We start from the raw sequence: 8,057 nt of genomic DNA, 5'->3' as shown, positions 1-8,057 counted from the left end.
TTAAATTCACCTTCTGATATTTTGCTAGTAACGACGGAAAGGTGCTTGCCTTCCAAGGCGCTTCATCCGCTTTGGCTGCTACTTCTTCTGCTCTGTTCCAAAAGAAAACTCACCCTCGACTCCCTTTGGTGTCTCTGAACCTTCGGTGGTGCTCAATTCTCCGTCTTCATGCAAGTCACGGAAAGGCCAAAATACAAACTGGGTTTCTTCACTCTGGAGTTTAGTGAAAGGCCACAAAATCCTTCGGGCAACTTTCCGAAAAGAGTATAACAATTTTTGTGGATAAATTTCAATGATCACAAGGATTCATATACTGTCCTTGATTAAGATCACCCATGCTGAAATTGTTGTCCTCTCACGTTCTGTGCAGAATTCTAGATGTTGGTAGGAAGCTGCATTGTGGTTAAAACCACAGTTATTCGACCCCCGTTACGCATCTCTAAGAAGCTCCCATCAGTTGAGTCCTCTCTGCTTGATCTCCTAACTAGTTGAATACCACTTGGCAAATCCTACTCAGATAATCAAAATCTTTGATCATGCTCCGTATAGAGAGGCCAGAGGCCCACTCGTTAAAGACTGTGACAGTATGCTAGAAAGTAGATTTGATGTACGAATGACCAGACACGGCGATGCAGAAGATGAATCAACCGTAATGCAACTACAAATAAAACTATCCTAAATCACAATTCACTCTATTTATTGCACAAGCAATCACTCGTAATACTATTCAATTTGGGGCTAATTACTCGATACTCAGGCTGTCCACTCCTTGAACCTTGGTTATGTTTTGTTAAAACGATGGATGCTTTCCGCGACAGAGTGGTATCTAATATTGTATGAAAAAAACACGACCTAGCATCAAGCTGTCCACTCCAATGTCGACGTAGGTGGCTCATGAGAGTTCTTCATTACCAACCTCCGTTCCAGTTGCTGCAGCCCTTCTGACCACCGATCACAGGGACATCAAAGGGGAAGATAAGGACAAGGACTGCTAATCTCCTCTTCGAACCCAAGCAACACCGTACAAACAACTCCAAGACAAGAAAGAATTGTATAATGGCCTTGTTGCAATCCTTCCCTTGTCAGCAAGTAGAGAACAGACGATGTCGTTGATGACCAGATTGTAGCCTATATGTAAATCCAGCAACAACCATGCAATATCGAGCACCAACACAACCACCGCCAACTTCGTAATACTATGCTCTAACAGCAACTGTCATGCTCTAATGACAACCGCCTATGCTTTTGCTACCGAGTCAATAGAAGAAAAAACACGCATTTCCACCACCTAAACGCCTAGCAGATGGACTCACAAGAGAGTCAAGGATTCGGCGCTAAAGTGGATTTGATTCGGAAGCACAACCACACCACGATCAAAGAATGAGAAAGAAAACGTCGGCCGACGACGATGCTAATATTGATAGGATTTGACAGCAGCTTGTTGACACTGCACTACAACGTCGCGCACTTAGTCCTCCAATCACCACCATCAATCGTCGCAGTCAACGCAAAAAAACAAAAAAACAAAAAAAAAAAACAAAAAAAAAAACAAAAAAAACTAGAAAAAATAATGCCGCCGTTGCTATCAAGGAAAAGACTAAAACTCCTCAGCCAATAGCAGACTGCGACTTCAGCAACCAATCGTGAACCACAGCGCTCGAGAGAGAAAAATGGGCACGACAACTCCAGCCGCACCAAGCCGAAGATCACGGAGTTTTTAGCAACAAAAAACAAGGCGAGAACAAAGAGGACGAGAGAATTAAAATGAGACCACCCGGTGTTGTCAAGATCTGTAACAAGGATGGTGCTTTTCCACCGTACCATAGCAAGCCCACAACTCAGCTCATCGAGCCGCCAGCAACAAAACAAAACTTTAATCCCTTAAAACTCGATCCAATACAGCTCTGCACCACAGTAGAACGAAGGAATTTTTCGGAGCTCTTGCTTTTAGCCGTTGAAAACAAAAGAACCAAGCTCCCTTTGCAGCTTAGCACCCACGTCTAGGAAAACTTTTATTTTGTCTTATTTATTTATTTTAATTTTTTTCCAATGCTCCGACCGCAAGCACTTTCACGGTAATTCACCGTGGTTGACGGTATCTACAACTTGAGTGTAGTCTTCACAGTTGGCCGCACACCACCAAATCTGGATCTTGTTCCAGCTCGCTCAGCCGCTGCAACCTACACCAAAAGAGGGGAGAGAACTTCTGCAACCACCCTGAACTTGGAAACCCAGGACAAAATGCATTCCAAGAAAAACTAGAGGGGGTTTGCTGCACCGCAGCACACCCACAACGTGAAGGAGACGGGAAAAATTTCCGGAGCGCCCGCAGCCTGTGAAAACTTGTCGAGATGAAAAAACGAAGAGAGAGAGTCCGGGGCAGCCCGGACCCCTATCGGCAAAGAGACTGTCAAAAATCAAGGGCAGCCTCTCTCCTTTGTCACCACCTCTTTTCATCTTCTCCTTTCCTTTTTTCCTTTTTTCTTCTATCCTTCTTCTTTTCTTCATTTCTTCTTTCTTCTTCTTTTCTCTATTCATCTTTTGCTTCTTTTTAATTTAATTTAATTTCATTATATATATATATATATATAACATGTATATTTATGTTTTAGGAACTATTAATAAAATAGATTTTTCTTTTTTCCTTTTCACAATGAAGCTACTTTCATTGGGCCATCCTCTAATATTAACTAACTTATGGAAAGCTATTGCTTTTAGAAATTTGTCTCAATAAATTCTATCTTAGGTTGCATATCCGCTATTAGCATCTATTTCTATATTTTTCTTAAACCTTCTACTACTAATTCAAAAAATCTATGTTTTTCAGTACAATAAGTGCATTTTTTATGTTAAATATCCAAGCAAGTCAATTTAGTGACTCACAAAAACCAAGGCGCTTCCCTTAATCTTTGAAGATTTTGGAATCCTTCTTTCATAAGCTCGTTGACATTTGTCATCGAGGTCATGGCCCAAGCGAACAAATAGAATGCAAACTCAAGCCAGAGTGGGCTATAACTCTAATAAGGCTTATTGGTGATTGTTATTGCTCGTCCACTCCATACACCCTTCCTGTCCTTGAATCTCTGCTCCTGCCTCGCAGCTTTTGCTCACTTCTTGATTACGTGTGAGTCATCAAATTAACTCAGTAGTTATTTTAGGACAAAAAGATGTATTTAGAGTGCTTAAAATCAGAATATATAGTAAGTAGTGTAGAAATTCTTAGACAAATAGAAAATTGGAATGTTAGTTGTAGAAACAAAGTCTTAGTATTTTTTATTTATTATTGAGTATTGAGGGTTATTTATTAAAATAAATATTTACATGCACATTCTATCTATATGTATTACTTGTAAAAAAACTATAAATATTAGTTAGTAGTTAAAAGAAGCATGAGAAAGAACCTCATGTCTTTTTAATTATTTATATAAAAAGTAGGATTTATAGTGGATTTAAATTAATTTTATTATTATAAAAAAACATCAAGATATAAAATTATAGCCTTAAATTGATATTATTATTATAAAACCATTATAGAAATTTTTAGAATTTATTTAGAATTTACTTAGAAATTTTAGAGCAATTTTTAAGACCTTAGTAAAAATGAGTTTTACTGCCTTGGGAGCCATTATGAAGAAATGGAGCAAGATTTGAAGGCCATCCAAGGTTCTTAGGCCAATTGGATGTTTTTGAACACCATGGTGAAGTCATAAATGCAAAAATGTTGGATCTACTAGTAGAAAATAGGAGGACTAACAACTAGTATAGTCCTTGTAAAAAGGGAAGTGCAGAAGTCTCATATAGGTTGTAGCACCTTGAAGGTAATTAGGAGGATAAGACTAAGGCATCGTAGCCTCTCTTAAAGAATCATATACACTATATGTGTGCTTTGGTGAGGCTTAAATCCTTGATCTATGACAAGTTATCCTTGAGGTAAAACATTTTCACATAACTTTTTATTTATTTATTTGTCATTTTTAAACTTTCATAACATATTCATAGTAATTCAGATTTACATGTTTCTTATACCATTAGAAAGGTAAGAAAATTTAATTTCTAAAACTAGAGTTTATAATTTTATTTTTTACTTTTTACTAACTAAAAATTTAATGAACAGACTGTGGCCAAGTTTGAATTTTGTGATTGCTTAATTTTATTTATTTCATTTGTTTTGTAGTTGTTTTTTTTTTTTTTTTTTTTGTATTTTTATTTGCTTCCTTCATTTCATACCGCCAATTACAAGCAACTCTTAATTGAGGCCATCTTGTAATTTGGATTGAAGGATGAAATTTACTTTCATACTACATCAGCACGGACTTAGCCACATATGCTCTTTTTGGCCAATTTTGTATATTATTGCCACTTGAGGTCTAATCTTCTCAAGATTTCCATTAGGAAACATCATTGTTTTCCACAAACTCTCTCCTTTCTCTCTCTGTCTATGCATGAAGGATGTTTTATCTTACAACCAAGCTAGAGACATTGGGTTTCTTTATAAATATAGATGCATCTACTAAACTCCATGTTTAAAAAACCTTAATCTAGGATATATGAAAACCCTAATTTTAGAAGTTGCTACCTTTCTTGCCATACATTGGCAATAAAACTACTTTCTCTACTATTATTCTAACATTAGTAAGTAGATTGAACTCTATAAAATGACAATACAAATATATAACAACCTTGTGTACTTTATAACCTATAATTTACAATGGCACAATGCAACTCCTACCCTCAAAAATTAAAATCCCAAATGTAATTTGAAAAATCAATATGTTCTAGCCCTAACTTTGTCAACTTGATCATCTATTTGTAATATCAATAATTCAAGTTCTAACTTGGTTTTGCTCAATACACTGAATCCCTCAACCTTATACAACTCAAGCTTCATTGGGCATTTATTGACCTCCAACTCGCTTCTCGATTCCTTCAACCTTACTCCACGATTCACTCTTAATTGAGCATTGAGATGCCTATGGCAGTATGCTCCATTCATTTCTTGTCTTATGGCAATGTACTCATTACTATCAACATCAATACTCTTATCACCACCCTCCCTATCATTAAGTTGTCCGATTCTTTTCTGCTTGCCTATCTATTGATTTTATTTTGTGTTAGACCTTAGAAGGAAGCAATGGCAAGAAGCAAAGGCCGCAAATTTCAATTGACAAACATACAATTCTAATTGACAGACATGTATTTGGCAATTAGTTGGGCATGCATAAGACAGCATGCCTCATTTAGTTGAAGTCCAAGATATGGTCTTTAAGTGCAGAGAAGCCAAAAAAAAAAGGCAAAGAGTGCAGTAAGAGAGAAGAAGAGGATTGAAAAAAGAGCGGAAGTAGAGAAGAAAACTCAAGCAAGGAGTGACCTTTGAGCGCAAAGAGTTGAGATCGAAGGTAAAAATAGAAGCAAGATGGAAAAAAGAGGGGCTACAAAGACTAGAGGCCCCCCCGAGAAAGGATGCAAGCGGTCTGAAGAGCGGACACTCAACTACATCCATATAAGTATACATGGACACATTTTGGAGGAGATAGTAGTAGCATGCTTACATGCAAGTACGGATGTAGATATAGATATAGATGGCATGTGGGTTGGGCTTAGATGGTGTCTAGCATCGTCATACTTAGGCGAGCCTAGGCTCAATCGTAGAACCTAATTAAGAACAAGAATATCCATTGCTCCCATCTTTTGTCCTTGGTGCTTTCTCTTGTTCTTATAGTCTAGTTTTACTTCTGCCTTCCAAGCTCGTGTCACTTGTATGTACTACACCTTAGCCTTGGATATTTCATGAGATATTATTATTTATCATTGTTTTATCATTACTCATTACTACTCATTATCAAATAAAAGAAAGTTTTGGCACATAATTATATGTATTGCTTGTAAATAGAGTTATTTTGTAGTTCTGTTAAACTCATGTCATTGTTTGGAGATAGATGGAATTGAGCAAGGTGTATGAGCTATGCAAATTGGTGTGTAGATTGTTGACAATACCTCAAAAAAGATGTCCAATAGACATGGTACTTAATTGCATCGAGCCAACAAGGATCATCACTATGGCCTTAGAGCGATTAAATTAGAATATCAAAAGCATGTAGAGCAAAGAGAGTAGGGTTTCTAGTATTTGAGTCCTAGAGAGGGTCTAAGGTTGAAGATCATATCGAACATATGGGATCTATTTGATTTGATTACTTTTACTTTTTGGTTATAGTGTGCACTACATCATATTGTAACATATATCAATAACAAGTACACCATATGCCACATTCAAAAATATATACCAATATTGCAAATTACATACCATAGAGAAAAATTATTGTAGACGACCACATTCAATGGAATGAATGTATTTTGAACATATCAAACAACATACCATTTATTCTGAAGAAAGTATTGAAGTGGTTAATTTTAATAAAAATTTTGTATAAAAAATATTCCAAAACCAACTTTTTGAGTTATTATTAAGAATAAGTGAGGGAAGATTGTGGCATGTATTGCATCTTCCTTCATTATAAGCTATCAATGAAAGATCCCATATTATGATACATAAATGATAAGCCTTCTTTTGATCCAATTTTTGGAGATCTTATGCACTTTTTAAACTTCTACAAGCTGCTCAATCCGAATGATAAGAGAATATGCTTATAAGAAATGTTGGATTTGTCCTTGTCCATCCAAATATCAATGATGAGCAAGGACAAATCCAACATTTTTTTTATTGATTTTTAGCGAAGGATCCTCCAATGCCGTCATTGCATGGACATCTTTGGACATGAATCTAGAAATATATTGCAACAAGGTAGGAAAAAATAAAACCAACAAGCCAATCCATATATCAATAGTATTAATGAACAAACATGAATGAAGGTCCACTAAACAAAGACCAATGCAAAAGTGACAATTATTACCCATGATATCCTACATCTTGACTTTACCATTTTTCAAGAAAAATAAAAAATAAAAAATAAAAAATAAACAAACAAACAAGCATCAGCTGTGGATTGAAAGAAAGAAATTGAATTGAAAAACAAATTAGAAGCACTACTAAAAGACCTTCTTCATCATCAAACTTGTAGATACAAAAATAAAAATTTTTAAATTATCCTTGTATCAATATTCTTCTAAAAATCACCTTGCAATGCCCAAGTTGTTTTCTTTAGCTCTTTGATTTTTATATCAATGTTGTCTTATATCTCATCAAAACAATGATCTTCATAACCAGAGATGGCTCTAGAAGGCAAGGAACCAAAGCAAAGATTGGCCTTTCAAGTTAGACTTTTCAATAAAAGTAAATTTTTCCAAACAAAGTAGGCCCAACAAACCTCAAGCCTTTGCCGCCAATACTCTAAATTTGCCATAGATGATATGGATTTGCTAGGTGTCTACTTCTTCTCACCCAAGGAAACTTTGGTGCTTGTCTTTCAACTCCATCAGAGGTAGCTTTAGAGCTTCCCACTCCAATATATGCTACTCGAGCGCTTCTTCCACAAACTTCTCTACAAGCAAATGTTGGAAGGTTTTGAAATATTATAGAATTAGTTTGATATTGATTTTTTTGGAGATTGGATGGTTGACTTGATTTTTAAGGTCTCTAATCAACAATATTTATTTCTATTAGAACTCATCTTTTAGAAAGAAAAACTCTTTTAAAAGTGCCTTCATAATACTCACCTCTAAAGTATGCTTGAAAATATTCTTCCATATTTAAGCACATATCACCTTAAAACTTGTTACTTTTCATCCCATGTCGTCATTTGGAATTGTATAAAACCTCCAAAAAAACCAAATGAATATGAAGTTTAAAAAATAAAAATTAAATAAAAATTAAAAATAAACAAAATAAATAAAATAAATTAGAAATATAAAAGAAAATAACAATTAAAATAAGATATATTTAAAGAAAAAAAAGAAAAAAATTATAGTACATATAAAAACTATTAGAAGGTTCAGTAAAGACATTGTCATAATAGAGTAAAAATGCAATTGTCACATTGCCACATTGGAGTAAAAACACAATTAATATATAGAGTTAGAAGTTATCTCCATTTCAATTGAAT

Source organism: Physcomitrium patens, chromosome 23, assembly GCF_059467195.1.
Source record: "Physcomitrium patens ecotype Gransden chromosome 23, ASM5946719v1, whole genome shotgun sequence".
In the NCBI taxonomy this organism is placed as follows: domain Eukaryota; kingdom Viridiplantae; phylum Streptophyta; class Bryopsida; order Funariales; family Funariaceae; genus Physcomitrium; species Physcomitrium patens.
This window is presented reverse-complemented; position numbering follows the sequence as displayed.